The 19,935-nt window shown below is 38.6% G+C and overlaps 1 pseudogene; it reads right to left on the bottom strand.

Moving 5' to 3' along the window:
• Positions 1-643: 643 nt before the first annotated feature.
• LOC140517993 (histone deacetylase 1 pseudogene) lies at positions 644-7,453 on the bottom strand (annotated as a pseudogene).
• Between the last annotated feature and the right edge of the window lie 12,482 nt (positions 7,454-19,935).

The raw sequence follows: 19,935 nt of genomic DNA, 5'->3' as shown, positions 1-19,935 counted from the left end.
GATTAAGACACAGAAGCACATCTGCCACATAAATAGTAGTTGTAATCAGTGCAGGATTTGGATGTCTCAAGTCAATTTATATACCTCTAATAAGACTACTTGCTTTCATGGCATAGGAGATTTTACAGTTTCATGATTCTTAACCTGGAACCCATACACTTCTTCGTTTGTTTTTTAATATTTTGATAATTGTATTTCAAAGTAATTGGTTTCATTTGTAATGATGTGCATTCATTTATTATATTATTTATGCATTTAAAAACATTATTCTGAGAAGGTTCATATGATTCAGTAGATTGTGAAAAGGGTCCTTGAAACAAACCAACAAAAATGATTAAGAACTCCTTATCTAATACAAAATCTTTATTTTACAGACTTTGTTATTGAAGTCCAGATAGTAACTTGGCCAAATTCATTCAAGTAGAGCTGAGATTTCCACCCAGATTCTTCATCCCAAATTCACTTTAGCTTTGGGTCTTTATAGATACCATGTTGGGTAGCCAAAGAGTATAGAAAATACAATCACCCCAACTCCACCGATCTCATTGCCACACAAAAGATCAAGTGAATCTAAATCTCTTCCAGACCCAGACAGAAGGGACTTATTCAAGGTCACACAACTAATATCAGTGTGGGAATTAGAACTTACATATCTTGACTCCAAATTTAAATATATATAGGTACAGAGACATGGAAAACATTCATTCTGAGGGTGAGGAGATATGGACAACAGTTCCTAAGGAAAGCCAGAAACCTCAGGCAGACTTGGTCTTCCCCTTCAATCCTTTGGCTTCAGGTTTCTTATCCTTTGTCTCCTCCTCTTTTGTTTTGTTTTCCTCCTCTGGGTCTTATTCTTTCTCCTCTTCCATTCTGACCCCCTTGGGTTACTTAAAATTGAATGAGTTCTTTTGACCACTCTCATCTTCCTGTTGAAGTGTGAAAACTCTCTGCACATTCAATTCTCTTGTCTGAGAAGCATTTTGAAGTCCATTTGTTAGGATCGTTGTTGTTCTTATCTCCACTGTCCTCCTGCATCCTATCCTCAGGAATAGGTTACATCTGGACATGAGGCAACATTCAGTGGCTCTCAAATAGCTTCTGCTTGATCTCCAAATATCCACTGGGATTCTAGTTAAAATCTGATACAAAGTATTCAAAATCATCATTGTAGAGAAGTTCATAGGGAATCTATGTCTAATCCACAGTTGTCTCATATGTCTAGCATCTGACTGTATTGTGGATGGTAGGGGATTCAGCATGGGTATGTTGAAGCTTTTGACAAATTCCACACACTTGGTATGTTCATTGATGGTGAGGTTGAAACAACCCAATTGGTCTCAAGACAGGGAATCAGAACCACACTTCAAGATCACTGCCTTAATCCAAAATGTCTCCATCACCTTGGACATCACTGGTTTCATGAAGACCTCATAGACTCATCATCAATCCAATCTTAAAGTGAATAGTTGACACTGTAGTATTTGCCTTTACCAGCCCCAGTGTCCCATAGGTCTCACATACTTTGGAAGTACTTTCTGTACTTGTGAAAGCACACTATCATGACACTAACTGTGGTGAAAAAAGCCCCTTCCATGGCATTGCCATAGTGAATGTTAATATCAGTACACAGCAACTTCTGGAAGTGAATTAACAATTCTAGAATAACTAAAATAATTTGCAAAAGAAACCAGAAGCCTGGGACTTCTTAATATGATATAGGGGTCCAGCCTGGTTCATTGCAATGTCTGCCAGCTATTTGTTAAGTTTCACCACACTTGCCCAAGATTCACTGGTGACTAACTGATAGAACTCAGAAAAATCCAAAAACTAGACAGTGAAAGCTTGGTAAAAGAGGGTTAAAAATACAGAAGAAAATAACACCATAAAAACCAGAATTGTAGTAATGGAAAAAAGACAAACAAAAGCTCACCAAAGAAAATAATTTTTAAAAATTAGAATTCGTTGAGTGGAAGCTAATGACTCCAAGAGGCATCAAGAAACAATAAAACAGAGTCAAAAGAATTTTTAATAGAAGAAAATGTGAACTATCTCATCAGAAAAACGACTCACCTGGAAATCAAATCAAGGAGAGAAAATTTAGGAATCATTTGAGTACCTGAAAGTCATGATCAAAGGGCCTAGACATCATATTTTAAGAAATTATCAAAGAAAACTGCCCTAATATTTTAGATCCAGAGGATAAAATAGAAACAGAAAGAATCTACCAATTACTTACTAAAAGAGATCCCAAAATGAAAATTTCCAGGAACATTATTGCCAAATTTCAGAGCTCCCAGGTCAAAGAGAAAATTCTTCAAGCAGCAAAGAAACAAAGTCAGGATCACACAAAATTTAAGGAATAGAGGGCTTAGTATATTATATTATGGAAGCAAAGAAGCTAGGATTACAACCAAGAATAACCTACCCAGCAAAAATGAGTGTAATCCATAAGAGAAAAATGGATATCTAATGCAATAGAGGACTTTCAAACATACTTGATGAAAAGACCAGAGCTGAATAGGAAGTTTGACATTCAAACACAAGATTCAAAAGAAATATGGAAAGAAACATGAAAAAGTAATCATAAAACACTCAACAAAGTAAAATAATTTACATTCCTATGTGAGAAGATTATACATGTAACCCTTAAGAACTTTATTATTATTAGCGTAGTTGAAATATTTACGTAAATAGAAGTCTTGGATATGAGTCAAGTATGTTGGAATGATATATATCTAAAAAAGGAAAAGAGAAAGAGGGATGTACTGAGAGAAGGGGAAAGGGAGAAGCAAAATGGGGGAAATTTTCTTATATAAAAGAGGTACACAAGGAAGGGCTTTTACAATGGAGGGAGAAATGGGGAGTGGCAGTCAATGTTTGACCCTCACTCTCATCAGAATTGGTTCAGAGAGGGGAGAATACACACACATACACATATGCAATTGTATATAGAAATGTAACTTAACCAATAGGGAAATAGGAGAAGTGGGTAACAAAAGGGTAGAGGAGGTAGTGGTAAAAGGAAGGGTGAATTAAGGCAGGCAGTGGCTAGAAGCAAAATAGACTTTTGTGGAGAGTCAGGAGAGAGACAGAGACAGACAGAGAGACATTCAGACAGATAGACAGAAACAAAGAAAGAGAGACAGAGAGGAAAAAACGGAAGAAAATGGGATAGATGCAAATACACAGTTAGTAATCATAACTGTGAATGGAAAAGGGATCAGCTCACCCATAAAACAGAAGCAGATAGCAGAATAGATGAGAAACCAGAATCCAGCAATATGATGTTTACAAGAAATACAGTTGAAACAGAAGAATAATAGAAGAGTTAAAATAAAGGGCTGGAACAGAATCTAATATGCTTCAGCTAAAGTACAAAAAGGCAAGGATAGAAATCATGATCTCAGACAACGGAAAAGCAAAAATAGACCTAATTAAAAGAGATAATCGGAGATTAAAAGAGATAATACATTGTGTTAAAAAGGAAAAGGAAATGGCAAACTACTCCAGTATCTTTGCCAAGAAAACCGCAAATGGGATCACGAAGAGTTGGATGTGAATGAAAAAGACTGAACAATAACCATAGATAGTGAAGTAATATATAAAAAAAATTGCTACAGCAAGTTTCTTTGATAAAGGCCTCATTTTTCAAATATGTACTGAGTATAGAACTGAGTGAAATTTGTAAAATTAAGAGCCACTCCCCAATTAATAAATGATCCAAGGAAAACAGATAGTTTTCAGAAGAAATAAAAGTCATATAAAATATTTTAAATGCTTTAAGTCATTATTAATTAGAAAAATGCAAATTAAAATAATTCTGAGATGCCACCTCACACCTATCAGAAATGACAAATGCTGGAGGAGATGAGAGGAAAAAATAGGTACCATAATAAAGTGCTAGTAGAGTTGTGAATTAATCTAGCCATTCTGGAGAATAATTTATAGCTCTGCCCAAAGGACTATAAAATTATGCATACCCTTTGACTCACCAGTACCACTGCTTAGGTCTGTAACCCAAAGAGATAAAAAAAAGAAAAGGTCCTATATGTACAAATATATTTATAGTGGCTTTTTGTGGTGACAAAGTATGAGAAATTAAAGAGATGGTCATCAATTGGGAAATGACTGAAGAAGTTGTAGAATATGATTGTGATGGAGTACTATTGTGTATAAGAAATTGGAGGAGGTTTCAGAAAAAAAAAAGAAAAAATATGACGAGACCTATATGAACTGATGCATAGTAAAGTGAGAAGAACCACGAAATCATTGTATAGAGTAATAGTAATATTTTAATGACAATCAATTGTGAAAGCCTTGGCTGCTCTGATCAACACAATGATCCAAGACACTTCCAAAGGACTCATGATGAGAAAATACTATCCACCTCCAGAGAGAGAATTAATGAACTCTGAGTGTAGAAGTATAATTTTCTCACTTTATTTGTGTTGCTTTTTTAAAAATATGACTAATACAGAAATGTTTTTTGCATGATCCCATATGTATAATTGATGTCACATTTCTTTCCTTCTCATTGGGTGGGGCAGGTATGGAAAAAGAGGGGGAGAATTTGCAACCCAAAATTAAAAAAAGAATGTTAAAAATAAATAATAAAGAATTAAAAAAAAAAAAACAACACTTGGCAGTCTTCACCATCATGAACTGTTTGCATTTTCTTGCTCTGCTCCAACATGTTATCAGGATAGATACAGTGAAAAACTTAATATCATCATCACTGGGGTGTTTGGTTATCTCATCTGCATGGGCTTAAATAGGGACAATAGATTTCCATCTTCTGGTAGAGTCCACAGCTTAGAAGCACGTTGTGTGTCTTTCAGATTCCAATGCGCTTTACTGGGTGGTCCTTCTCATGGAAGCTATTTCCAATATCCCACTGTAGGAGTAGCAGACCTCTGGTTTTGTGCCCTAAATTAGGTACATTTACTCCATGCTCCCCTCCTTGCCTTTGAGTTTCCATTTTCTTTCAGGGTTCTTGTAAACATTAACCTCAACAGAAAGGGGAATCATTGCTATTATATCTTCTTCCCAAAGGCCTTTTAGCTAGGAATAAAACAATGCCTAACACAAGGAATTAATTTCTAATGAGTGTTCAGACATCATAATGGGGACAGTCATCACATTGGGGAGTATGAGTGAAAAATGGCTTTCCTGACTGCTCAGATGACACCATTTAGATGATACCTACATGTGAACAATCTCTGCTTCACTCATTTATAAAATGGAGATAGTAACATTCATCCTAATTGTCTTTTAAAAGATAGTTTTGAGGATCAAGTTAGATGGCATTCACAAAGGAACTTTTACACAAAACACAGTATAAATCTAAATGCTATTTGAACAATGTTAAGATAACTATTTGTTTATGAGAATAGAATTAAGTGTGACAATTGTGCAGGTCATGTGTACCAGGTGACCTATGAGGTACTGCATCATCCATGGGTCACAACCACCTTGTCCTCTGTGTTCTGTAAACCCACAGGAAAGTAGACTATCATCGGATCAATGAATTAAGCAACAGGGAAGTATGTAATTTGGTCACCATGTGCCACTAAATTCAAGCTTATCAGTCAAGGAGTGTTGTAAGAGTCCATCAAATGTACAAGGCCAGGTCACCCCCTATAGTGTTCTCACCACTCACTGGAGGGTGTGTGCCTACTGTAAAAGCAAGCAACCTGACACATCCAGGATAGCCTGCTATCACAGGTTCTTTGAGCTGCTTTTCTAAAAAGCAAGGCAGCTTTCAAGGGGTCAACAATCACTTTAATCAAGCACATATATCATTCACTAAGTTCAGGGGGAAAAGATAGCACCTTGAACTTCAGAAAAAATACAAACAGAAACAAAGATCAACCAACAGACAGGGCTTCCAACTGTCTGACCATAAGCAATACATACATCACAGATCAACAGACAGATTCAACAATCTGACCATTATATACATACACAGTTACCAGAGAGAGAAGCACCAACATCTGGGTTTTAAAAGCCAGGGTCCTCCTTAGTGGCTTCCCAGAGTCTCATCTGTCATACAAACCTTCTTCCAAAAACTAAGTCCCAAAGTAAAAGCTCACATCACTGTACTTACACACTTTTCAGAACCGGAGAGCATCACCACCCTTGAGAATCAGTGCCTCATTAGAAAATTAACAAAGTGTGTGGGTTTCCCCTAATCAAACTTCCCTTAATAGGAAGACCCGTTAATGGATGGGGAAAATCTTTAACTCTCATTAGCATTACACCTACGAACTCTCAGAACTACCGAAGTGCTTACAGTGGGTAGCGTGCTGGGTCTGGACATGGTATTTGTAAAGCATTTTGTTAACCTTAAAGTGCTATATAAATGCTAGCTATGAGACAGGGATGGGGGGAAGCAGATTGTCTATTAATTTAAAAAAATTCAAATATACAAATGTTCCCAGGCTCACAGCAGTTCATCTAGGCCAACACCAACCAGAACAGAAATACCTTCTACTTCCTACATGACAAATGATCATTCCTCAGAGACATCCACTGATGGGGGAACTCCCTCCCTCCTGGGGCAGCCCATCCAACATTAAGGTAGATTCAATTATTAGAAAATTTGTCCCTAATTGAGCCCAGATTTTCCTCTCTATAACACCCAACCATCACTCTTTGTTCTGCCACCCTTAAAAGTCAAATAGAATTAGTTTAACTCCTCTCCCTTTTCATCATGTCCACCCAGACAATTGAAGTTCCTGTCCAGATGTTTTAGCATCATTTTGACGTGGCTACAGAACCATTTTATTCTTATAATGAAAGAGAGTCAGAAAGAGAAAGAGTGACAAAGAAGCAGAGACAAAAGCAATCCGAGACAGTGAAAAGGGAGATCAGACTGGTTTTATGGAGCAAAATGTGAGGGAAGTGTTAAATTCTCCTCCTACTGCTACCTTCTTAGTTTCATTTTCCTATTCCCATGCAGGGGAAGATGAGATGTCTACAGCCCTTTTGACCCTGGATCCCCTTGAGCCAGCCATGTGGTTTTTGCAGCAGGACTTAGAAAACAAGAAAGGCAATTTAAAAACAGACCCCAATAAAGACAGAGCATCCTGCTCAGTAAAGCAAAGAGCCTTGGCTTTGATATCAGAATCTGGACTCTATCACTTGCTTCCTATAGGTCTTGGGCAAGGCACTTCTCCTGGCTGGGCCTCAGTTTCTCTGGCTGTAAAATAAATGTGGACTCAATGTTCTCTAAAGTCCTTTCAAGTTCTAAATCCTGTGATTTCAGCTGGCCTGAAATCTTTCCTCAGCTTGACTTGGTCAAGTGCACAGTCAGTATGCTTGCTATTTGGCCTGAATAGTGGTGTAATTTTCTCCAGCAAAATACATTTTTCTAAGAAATGATCAGGCAATTCCACTCATTTAGGGAGAACAGCCACAGAATAAAGTGCTTTGAGGCCATTACCAGCGGCATTACGTTTGCTAAGAATCTCATATAACAGAATAGATGGGAACTTTGAAGTCAAACGAAGTTAAAATCTCTCTTTCCGAAGTTAGATCCCACTAGATTACACTGAGGAGTCAATTGTAAGCTGGAATCTTGCAGAGATTATGTAACTCTTCTTGAATTCACTAGACTTAAGTTTGCTCTCCGAGGTCAATGGAAATCTCCGTCTCTCATCGAGAGAGCTTCATGACCTCTCAGTTAGAAGGTATGATCATGTCTTCCTGTGTACTACTTAATGAATTCATCTGGGATATGGGATTGCATTCTAAAGCTCAACTGGGAAGTTAAGATAAAAGGACTACTGATTTAAAGCTAGAAGGCAACTTAAAGGCCACCTAGTGGCTGCTAGGTGGCGCCATAGTGCACAGAGCATTTGCTTTGGAATCAAGAAGACTCAAATCCCACTTCAGACACTTACTAGCTGTGTGACCCTGGGCAAGTCACTTAACTCTCTTTGCCTCAGTTTTCTCATCTATAAAATGAGCTGGAGAAGAAAATGGAAAACCCCAAATGGGACCATGACTGACTGAACAATAAACAAGTCCAACCCGCTCCCTGTCCTGCTGAGAAGGTTGAGACTCAGAGAAGTTTGACAGCTTGCCCAAAGTTGCACAAGTGCTAAATACTAGAGACAGGATTTGAGTCCATTTCCTCCGAGCCCAGAGTCAGTGCTTTTTCTACATGTAGATTCATAAGAATTTACAGTGGGAAGGGTAATTCAATCTCAGTTACTCCAACCCCTTCATTTTACAGAGGAGGAGTCAATGGCCCAGAGAAACTTCTTTAATAACAATAGCTAACGTTTCTGTAGTGCTTACTATGTGACAGGCACTGCTAAATGCTTTATAAACATTATCTCTTATGATCCTCATAACAACCTGGGAGGTAGGTGCTATCACTACCCCCATTTTACAGATGAGGAAACTGAGGCAAACAGAAGAGAAGTGACTTGCCCAGGGTCACACAGCTAATAAGTGTCTGAGGCTTGATTTGAACTTCAGCCTTCCTTACTCCGGGTTCAGGGTTTGATCTACTATGCCACCTTGCTGCCCTCCTAAATGATTTCCCTTAGTACTTTAGGTGATTAATATTAGGTGGCTAGTTGGTGTGATGGACTGAAAGAGCTCTGAGTCTGGGGTCAGAAAGACTCATGTTTCTAAGTTCAAATCTGACCTCAGACACTTACCAGCTGTGTGACCCTGGGCAAGTCACTTAACCCTGTTTGCCTCAGTTTCCTCATTTGTAAAAGGAGCTGGAGAAGGAAATGGCAAACCACTCCAGTGTCTCTGCCAAGAACAGGGTCATGAAGAGTCAGATGTGATTGAACAGTAGCCACAAGAATTGGGAACCAGGTTTTCTGAGGCCAAGGACAAGGCTCTTTCTCCTTTACCAACCATCTTGTTGCCAGAAACTCCAGGCCTTCAGATCTGTCCCTCTCAAGGCTACAAGGCCGTACCACCATAGAAACACAAGTCCTACCTCTTGGGGTCTATCATAACAAGCAGCAGGGAATTAAAACCCCTAATTCTCTCAGTCACATCTGGTTCTACCCTGTATAAGCATAGAGATGGCCTATATTTCAGAGAGCTTGTCACATTTATAAGGCCTCAGGGAGTTTCCTAGGCTATAATCCTAACCTCATCATTTTCTCCCAAGTCCTTTATGTTCAGGTTTGCCCCAGTGGTAAGAGAACCATAGTAAATAATCTTAATAGGCAGCCCAGCAAGTATGAAGAGGCTCTGCAGCTGCCTGCCCAATGGCTCAAAAATGTTGAAAATAGTATATTTCTCAGTGCCACCTATGATGATGGGACAACTTCAATTATCCTTAGTAGATATGAGTACTCTGTTATTTTTGAGGCTTGTTGTATCTGTGCCTTTGGAAATCCAATCAACCTTTCACCCCCATCAGAGCCAAAAGCTTAGTTTGAGACTGCACTGGATCCCTGTTCCTCAATCTGTTTCTCTCATAATGAATGAACAAAAGAGTGAATGAATGAATGAATGAGTGAGTGAGTGAGTGAGTGAGTGAGTGAGTGAGTGAGTGGATGAATTTTGAAAACATTTGTTAAGCTAAACATTAGGGGTACAAACGAAAAAGGGACAGAGACCCTGATTTCAGTGAGTTCATATCCTAAGTAGGGGGGACAACACATATAAGAGGTTAGACTCCAGGGGGAGGGAACCTGTGGCCTCCAGGCCACATGTGGCCTTCTAGGTCCTTAGTCATGGCCTTTTGACTGAGTCCAAGTTTTATAGAACAAATCCTTTTATTAAGGGGATTTGTTCTCTGAAGTTTGGATTCAGGAGACTATAAGGTAGATGGATGGAAGATGTCAGTAGTCCTAAGAGTATACCTACATGGCAGATGCAAGGCCTGTGGGTATATATGTACTATTGGCAGGCCAGATGACCTGGAAGGCCTGGAGATATAGTATAGAGTAGATAGTAAGGACAGTTCATCTTGCAGGCAGAATGTTGACACAATTTTCTCTATACTCCTAATAGAACTGGGCCCATAGGACCCAGTCTGTGATTCCCTATGAGGCTACTGAATAGCAAACCAGTCCAGAAGGGCAGGCAAGTGAGCAGGGATGGGGAAGGGGAGCCAAATGCAGCTTCACCCCCTGGGCCTGGTTCTGCTCTTTTGCCTTCAAGGAATCACACAGGAGACTCAATTTTCTCTTCACATATTACTTTCCTGTGTTATACTAGTCTCATTTTTTTTAATCTTTAAGCTTCCATGGAGAATCTTGAATCCCTTGATAACATACTCCTAAGAATATTATTATGGGCATAACTTTTCTATCTAGCCAAGTGGGCATGTTAACCTGATTATGCTGTAAATCCTCTACAGAAGTCCTCTGCTAATGCCTCCTCACAAGACAGAGATGACTCTGGGTTCTCAGGGGCTTTACCAAAGGAATACAAGCTCTGGGAAGTCCTACCATTCCATCAATAAATACTTTTTAAGCACTTGCCATGCACTAGACACCTAGCACACACTAACAGAAGTCAGATAATCATTCCAGATTCCTCAAAGAATCATTCCAGGCAGGGAAAATACCAAATACATAGAGGTAGATAGTAAAAACTAAACAACCAAGTCTGAGAGTATATGCAGTTCAACAAACATTTATTAAGCACTTATTACATGGTGGGAATTATGCCAGATGATAATGAAACAAAGGCAAAAATAAATCTATACCTGTCCCTAAGGAGTTTACAATCTATTGGAGAATCAATCAGCATTTTGTTTCTCTGTTTGGATTTCAGAGGGAGCAGATAAAGGAGCCATCACGATTTACAGGTGACTTTGAAGGTTTGAGCCTGGGTGGCTGGGAGGGCATCAGTAATGAACATTCATAAATAAAGAAATTCATAAATTCAGTAAGGTAAATATCTCCTCTCTTTGGAGGAGATGACCATTTCAGTATCAGAGGGTAAGTTTATGGTATTAGGGCAACCTTAAACTGGAGGTGCCCAAAGGGTAGTTGGCAATGGGGGACTCTTGCTCAAGAAGGGTTGTAAGATCTGGGACTAATGATTGAGGAGTCATCCACATAAAAGTTATAACTAAAGTCATGAAAATCTGTGAGACCACCAATTCAGGACAGCTAAAATTACCTGGGGAATTTCAACAGCATAAACAGCAGAACCATATAATTTAAACTCAATTCCACTTCCCCAAGACCAATTATTCCTAATAATTCCAAATAATTCAAGACAGGGAAAATAGCTTTTAAATAAAATTAAACCATCTGGAATGTATCCGGAGTACCAGTTTTCAGAGGCAGATTCATATGTTTGCTTAGATCACTAGAGGCAGCATGATGAAAGGGAAAGAATACTGTATTGAACTTCAGAAGACTGGGGTTCAAGCCCTAGCTCTGCTGCTTACCCCTGGGTGACTTTGGACCAGTCACTTCAAACCTCTGGGATGCTATTTCTTTTCCTTTAAAATTAGAATGGTTTTAGCACATTAGCCAAACTGATGAACTCTCAGGCCCATCCAAGAATTACTCTAAGAAAGAACTCTCTTATTCCTGTATTTCTACAAGGTTTTTGACGTAAACACAAGCCAATGTTATCCAAGACCTTTACCCAATCCTGTAATTATGTGGTCTTTACATTTTTTGTTGATTTGATTTATAACATTTATTATTTTGCTAGTATTGACACATTCTTACTTTCCAGTCAGGAATCCAAAATAGAATAAATTATGGGTACTGGACCAAATGATCTCGCTCTAACCTTCTGGAAATCTATGTCCCATTAGCTGACTTTCTGTCATTTTTTCAATTATTTTATCTATAGCTAGAAGAGACATCGAAGGTCATCTAGTTATATAGAGGATAGAGCATTGGACCTGTAGTCCCAAAGACATGGATACAAATCCTAATCTGTCACTTATTGGAGCAATTAACTTAATCTTTCTATGCCTTAGTTTCTTCATCTGTAAAATGAAGAGGTTGAATTAGATGAACTCTACCATCCCTTCCAGAATCTATATCTATTTTCATATGATTATAGTCATTTGAGGAAAATGATCCCTAGAGAGTTTATATGACTTACCTCACAGGCCTATACAGATGGTGAATGACAAAGCCAGGATTCAAACTTGAATCTTTGGACTCCTAATTCAGGATTCTTTTCCCTGCACCCAACTGTTAGGCATCTTTCTATTTCTTTCCATTCCACTGCCATCGACTCAATAGGGCCCATATCAATTCACATCCAGACTCCTAGAATTTCCTCCTAATTTGCCTCCCTTGCCCCATTCACTTGCTCATCTCATCACAATCCATACAAGTTTGATTTGATTCTTAGAGAAATAAGAATGTTCTGATATACAAGCAAATCAACCTTTTGAGATCATATCCATTTTTGATGTTCAAGTATGTTAAATTGATGCCCTTGTACCCCCCAAATACTTTCAAACATGATCCGAAACTAGTGGCTTAGGTAGTGACTAGGTTATAGCTAACTATTTCAAATGAATTTAGTAAATGTTTATTAAGTGACTACTATGCACAAGGAGCTAATCTAGGCTCTGGGAATCCAAAGACAAAACAGAAAATGGCCCCTCTCTCAACAAATGTACGTTCTGATGCAGAGAAATAGCATTCATGCACATAAATGGAGCAGAAACAGAAGAGATGTTGAAAAAGAAAGAAAGAGTGAGAGATAGAGAGATGGTGATACAAAGCGAGAGAGACACACACAGACACAGAGAGAAATACAGAGAACACTTATTAATGACTGAAGGCATCAGGGAGGACTACCTGGAGGAGATGGTATTGAGTAGAACCCTGAAGAAATACAAAGATTCTGAGAAATGGACATGAGAAAGGATTGTACTTCAGGCATGAGGAATTGCATGAAAGCTGCGAGGACAGGAGACAGAACGTAGAGTTTAGTCCACATTAAATGGGCCAGTTTGTCTTGAAACCAGGGAGCATCAAGGGCAGGAATGTGAAATGGGAACATTTTTAATGACTGAAGTAAACACCTCTGATTGTTTGTTGTTTTTCATTGAAAAGGTATCTCCCAAGACTCGTTGCCCTCCACTAAATTGAAGCGATGTTCCCAGACAAATACAGCCTAACAAAACTGCCTTTCTCTCATCCTTTTAAAATGCAAAGGGCATTTCTATCCTGCACTTTATTTCTTCTCGGTGAGAACCAGGTCTAACCTTGCTGTTGTGAAGGGGCTTTGTTCATCGATCAACTCCTTCAAGCAATCTCACATCCGACATAAACAAGGCAATCCCATTACCTTGTGGGAGACGGCTCTGGAATTATATTTAGGAGGCAAAGAAATCTGCAGTTTTCTCTGTGGGGAAGGCCAAAATTCTTCTGAGACCCTGAGCAGGGTTTTTCTTTGTAATCATAGCAATCTAATTATATTCTCTCCATAAAGCAGACTTACTGAAATCACTTGCCCTAATTAATTGGTACTTTTGTATGCACTGCATTTTTAGGGGTGGGTAGGAATGGGAGGGAGGCTGTGCTAACAGTTGGAGTAAGAAAATAAAAAACTGAGAGACCTGAGTGTTGCCAGCATCGCTGTGTAGCATTTTGTGCTATATTGATTGAGAAAGCATTTGTTAAGCACCTAGTGTGTGCTATGCATTGGGAATTATGAATGCAAAAGGAGCCCCCAAGGAGCTTATATTCTAAAGGGAGAGACAGCACAAATAGGGAAGTTGATGGAAAAGGAAGGGTATGACAAATTGCAGGGATGACAACTGGGTGCCCAGCCTTTCCAGTACCTCTTGCTTACTATTTCCAGTACAAGAAATGGGAAAGGGCAGGAAGAGGGAACTGAAGGACTTGGCAGGTAGGTGGCAAGGAGGATTGGCTAAAGCCTTCTGGACTTGGTGAGTTATCTCTAATCACTATAGCCCTGGGTAATGCACAAATGCCTTTGTGTTTGACCCCTGGAAGTTCAATTTAGCCAAGAGATTACCTTCAGCCTCTTGAATTGTAGAATGGGAAGAAGGGAGATCCTCACTTTTTGGGCTTTCTCTTACCTTCCCAGAAACATAAGGTTCAAATATGGTCATATTTGAATATGACCATAGTCATTATATAGTTTGCCCAACCCTCTCATTTTCCCTGCAAGCAAATCGAGGTCCAGATAGGCTAAGTGTCATGGAGGCAGATTGGTGTGTTGAACAGAGCACCAGGGACATGAAGCATAAAGTCCAACCATAATTTTGCTATTTGCTTTCTATGTGATCTTGATTAAGTGGTTCAATCTTCTAAATTTTCATTTCCTTATTTGTCAAATAAGGATAATTATGTGCTCTCTACCTCATGGTTTTACTGTAAGGAAAATTTTCCCAAATTTTAGGGGGACAAAATTGTGAATTATTATTATTACCCAAAGACACATAGCAAATAACCAGCAGTGCCAAGATGCAAACCCAGGTCATCTGATTCTAAATTTAATCATCTTTCTATCATTCCACATTCTGCCCTAAAGGACTCCTCCCTTCCCTTGCAAGAGATGCTGGGTTTTGTTTATTACACAGAACAAATGGATTCAGAAGATAAGAGCCATGTCCCATGATTTAATAATATAATAGAAATAATATGAATAACAACTCAAATTTGTGTAGTTCTTTAGTTTCTAAAATCTTTCTCCCTCAACAACTATGTGGCTGCTAAATGTGGAATGCAGCTTGGTGAGATCAGTATTGCAAATGTTGTTATTGCCATTTTAAAGGTGAGGAAACTGAGGCTCAGAAAGGTTAAGTAACATAAATGAAGTATTGGAATTGGTGCTTTCCAAGGCATCACCACCCATCCCCCTAGCCTTTTCCCACCATGTTGCCATGGTGTTGAACTTAATCTGTGTTTACAACAAGAATAATATGCCTGAGTTTTTACTCCTTGAGTCTGGAAAAGAACAAAGCTAATATATACCTTTAAAGGGAATACATTAATAGGTTCATGGGGAAGGGGGTAGGAGGAGAAGGGATATGTGTTGTAGAGTATATGTGCTCTCTTCTATCTAAGGGAATGGAGTGGATGGGGAGATTGGAAGGAATCCAGGATTCTCCCTGGGAACACTGATGTTGATTTGCCCTTTTCTTTGTTACCACATGTACCTGTCATAAATCTACCTCATCCTATTAGCTGATTTTGGGGGTGGAAGAGAGGGATATAGGAAGGTCAAAAGGAAAGGAAAAAGTATTTATATAATGCAATTATATGCCAGACACTGTGCTAAGTGCTTTACCAATATTAGCTCAGCTGATCATCTCAATAACCTTGAGAAATACATGCTATTTTGATCCTCATTTTACAGTTGAGGAAAGTGAGGCAGAGATTCAGTGACTTACCTATATTCACATAGCTACTATGTGTCTAGGCTAGATTTGAACTCTTATCTTCTTGACTCTAGGCTCAGTGCTCTATCTACCATACCACCTAAACTATCTCACTAGGAAGGAAAGGATGGTGTGAGATGAGGAAAAAGCTGGTAATGCATGGGCTGGAATATAGTATGTATTAACAGGACTATAATGTTAGTTTAGGATCAAATTGTGGAGGACTTTAAGCTCCAGGCAAAGAAGATTGTATTTTTCTCTGAAGGGCAATAGGGAGTCACTGATAGTTTTTGAACAGGGTAATGACAAACCTGTGACTTAGATTATTTTGACAGTTATATGAAGAGTAGCTTGAACAAGAGAGGTGAGCAGCAGGTATTCCAATTAAGATGTTGTTATGAAATGAAGGTAAAAAAGGTTAAATGAAAAGGACAGATGTAAGATACAACAGAAGTACAATTCTAAGGGGATAGCAGGGGAATTCACAATAGGGAAGAATGAAGAGATAAGGATGACTTACAATCAAACAATATTAATTACTAATACATCTTTCATGAAAGTTGTTTTCAATGAAGTAATGGGAGAGTATAAAGACACTGGATGGTTGAAACTTACAATGTATAGTTTCATCAGCATCGCTTGTTAGCTGACTGAAAGAGCCACAGGGTGGGGCAGGGAAGGAGAGGGACAACCCTAAGGATGGAAAAAGATACAGGAAGAAGAAAGTTTGGGTACTTCCCAGTTTGCCCAGAATTCATATTGCTTATAGCATACATCCAAACTAGCCATAATATTCTATCTCCTAGTTTGGGGCTTTATTGGGGAATTGGCTGTGTTTCTCTGTCATTGGTCACCATGTCCATGTCATGTAGGATAACGGGAATAAAGTTAGATTTGGGTCCAATAGAGCTGAGCGTGAATTCTGGCTCTGACCTTTACTGGCTACATGATTTTAGGTAAGTTATTTAAGCTCTCTGAGCCTCAGTTTCTTTCATCAGTCATCATGTCATCATCATCATCATCATTTCACCCTGGTAAAAAAAGGAAACAAGACAAAACAACAAAGAAACTATTTTCCTGCACCTGGTACTTTCTTTCATCTAGAAACAGCTTTATTTACAAAAATGGATTGCTAGAGTGTAGAAAAATAACTGATAAGTTTATCTTTGCTGTAATGTGACCAGTGGAAAACTCACCCCCAAAAAACTTCCCTTTCCTACAGTAGAAGAAATGGGTCAAAAGAGCACCAGACTCTATCAGGAGATCAGGATTTGAGTCCTATCAAACACATTATTAGGTGAGAGACTCTATACTCAGAGGGCTGCTATTGGGATTGAGGCTTTATACATTGGTCAATTTATTGTTTAGTGTTTCAAACAATGAAAGTATGAGAAAAATCCTGAACTGAGTCAGGTCACTGGATTTCTAATTCCAGTTCAGCCACTAACTCAGTGTGTAATCTTGAATAAATCCTTTCCCCTCTCTGAGCCTCAGTTTCCTTCCACTGTAAAATGAATGGATTGGATTAACATCTCTTTGAACACTACAATTCTTAGATTCTGTTATTACCTAGGGGAGGGAGCATTTGAGGTGGACTTTAAAGGTAAAAGGAGAGGAATGATATTCTGGGTTTAGGAAATAGCTATATTTGAGCAATACTGTTAGTGGTTTATTTCATAAATAAGGTAAATGACTGTAGCATTCCCTGTCTGAGATGAGAATGAATTATTATTAGTGGAGCTGTGAGCTGATCCAACCATTCTGGAAAGCAATTTGGAACTATGCCCAAAGGGTTATAAAAATGTACATACCCTTTGACCCAGCAATATCTTCTAGGGCTGTATACCAAAGAGATCATAAAGATGGGAAAAGGACCCACATGTACAAAAATATTTATAGCAGCTCTTTTGTGATGGCCAAGAACTGGAAATCGAGAGGATGCCCATCAATTGGGGAATGGCTGAACAAGCTGTGATATGTGAATATAATGGAATACTTATTGTGCTATTAGAAATGATGAGCAGGTAGACTTATGTGAATTGATGCTGAGTGAAGTGAGCAGAGCCAAGAGAACGTTATACACAGTAACAGCCACATTGTGCAAGGACTGTTTCTGATAGACTTAGCCCTTCACAGCTATGCAAGGACCTAAAACATTTCCAAAGGATTGTAAATGGATGCAAAATGCCATCCACATCCAGAGAAAGAACTGTGGAGTCAGAATGCAGAATGAAGCAGACTATTTTCTTTTTTGTTATGTTTCATTGAGTTTTGTTTTGTTTCTTTCTCATGATTTCTCCCATTCATTGTCATTCTTCTATGCAATATGACTGTTGTATAAATGTTTTTAATAAGAATGCGCATGTAGAGACCGTATAAGATTGACTGCTGTCTTGGGGAAGGAGGAAGAGGGAGGGTGAGAAAATGTAAAACTTATGGAAGTGAATGTTAAAAACTGAAAACAAATAAATTAATAAATTTTGGGAAAAAATAAAAGTTACAGATGACCTGGAAAAAAATGAGATATTATTGGAAAGGCAGGAAGGTACAGTCAATACTGGTCCTGTGAATGTTTAAGCAAAGGAGGTGGAATTTTTCTCAGTGGATAATAGGGAGCCACTGAAAATTTTAGAACAAAAGAGTACTGCTCCCATTTCTCTGCATAATTAAGATTATTCAGACATTGGTAAGTCAGATTGAAGCAGGAGAGCACATGTCAGCAAGAGGAGTCATTTAATCTAATTTGACTCTTATTAAATGCTTGATACTTACAAGGCATGATTCTTGGAGTGTTGGGAGACTAATGTATTAGTCCAGGAAGGTAGAAAATTCTTCCTAATATATTTCCTATCTGTGCAAATCACAAGCTAAAATTTCTACTGTTTCACTATTAATAAACTATTTCAAATAACGAATTTCAGTCTCCAAAATTAAGCATAAAAATCTGATTCTTTCATCTGAGCCAAACCATCTTCTCAGTCAACAAACTGGTGTTGATCATGTTATTAATCAGTAATTAACATGGATCTTCAAAATGGCCCCAATAACAAACATAATAATTTTTATTTTTGTAAGTCACATTATATGAGTTTATTTGATTGTGTTAGACTTATACTTAATAACCTGGCCACTTTTATTTCAAAATTTCCCAAGGGAAGGACAGTAAGGAGGTTTGAATATTGAAAATTTTATATCACTCGGTCAATTTCCTATAAATTGTCTAATTTTCTTCCTTCTTAAAAGCTGTTAAATGTGTGAGAGCATCTATAGCTAATTGCCCTCCCCTTGTTCCCTCAGCTCATCAAACTCAGACAATTAAAGGCGGGAACCCAAGGGCTGTGTTTTTTAAAGGAAACAAAGAGATTTAATTCATTTCCATCTCAGAAGACAAAGGGAGTCCATTTCCTAAAATGAATCAGATAAGATAGGCTATAACTGAGCCATATGATTCTCTCCCTAGCAAAGCTAGTGTTTCTACACCAGTTAAATGACTCACAGGACTGAAAAAATGACACAAAGATGGCTAGGTACACACAGCCAAACCAGGCCACAGATACTTCCATCTACTATGGTCCAGATCTTCAATTATTTATAAGGAAAACATGAATAGCAGAGGGATGGGAATGGAGCCTGAACCTGGAATTGGTATGTCTTCCAGAATGAAAACATTCCCTCTACTGGTCCGAGGGGGCATATGCTACACAACTTATAGTCTTAGAGAATTACCTAATATTGAGGACCTAAAGATTTGCCCACAGTCACACAGCCAAGATAGGATGTCAGAACTAGACTTGAACCCATCTTTCTGGCTCTAAGGACAGTTCTCTACCTACTGCAGATTATATGTTATGTGTTGTTATTGTTCAGTCATTTCAATCACGTCCAGCTCTTCATAACCCAATTTTGGTGTTTTCTTTGCAGAGATACTGAAGTAGTTTTCCATTTCCTTCTCCAGGTTCAGTGACTTTCCCAGGGTCATATAGCTAGTAAACGTCTGAGGCAGGATTTGAATTCAGCAAGATGAGCTTTCCTGACTGTAGATCAGGCACTCTTTCCGTTGCCTCACCTAACTTCTGGACAAAGAAGAAAGTTATCCTGGGCAAGACCAATCTTGTACATTGTTTTATGGACAATGTCAAGACTGAGAGCTCCTAAATTCAAAAGAACACATTTCCTGAAAAGCATCCAGTCTTGACCAGAACTAGCTATGGAGCTGAAGTTAAAACAGGGCAGTACTGGAGTCAGTCAGAATTGATCTGAGAGCTGATTGTTAGATTTTTCAGCGTGATCATTTACACTTCAGAAATTAGCAAAGGTTGCAAATCAGGGTTTGATTGGTTGTTTTGTTGATATCTAAATATAAGATGGAGAAAATGCCAATAATGCAGATTAAATCTAAGTTTGCTTGGGGGTGGGGTGGAATACCAGTTGTTAAACACTTACCAGAACACTACTGGTAAAAGATGAAAGCTATATGATCAAGTGCACAGAGCACCAGACTTGGAGTCAGGAAGAGTCACTGTCCTGAGATCAAATTTGACCTCAGATACTTACTAGCTGTGTGACTCCGGACAAGTCACTTAACCCCGTTAGCCTTGGCAAACCTCTCC

The sequence above is a fragment of the Notamacropus eugenii genome, chromosome 1 (genome assembly GCF_028372415.1).
Source record: "Notamacropus eugenii isolate mMacEug1 chromosome 1, mMacEug1.pri_v2, whole genome shotgun sequence".
NCBI classification, from domain to species: domain Eukaryota; kingdom Metazoa; phylum Chordata; class Mammalia; order Diprotodontia; family Macropodidae; genus Notamacropus; species Notamacropus eugenii.
The sequence above is the reverse complement of the archived record's forward strand: the minus strand, read 5'-3'. Positions and strand labels throughout refer to the sequence as shown.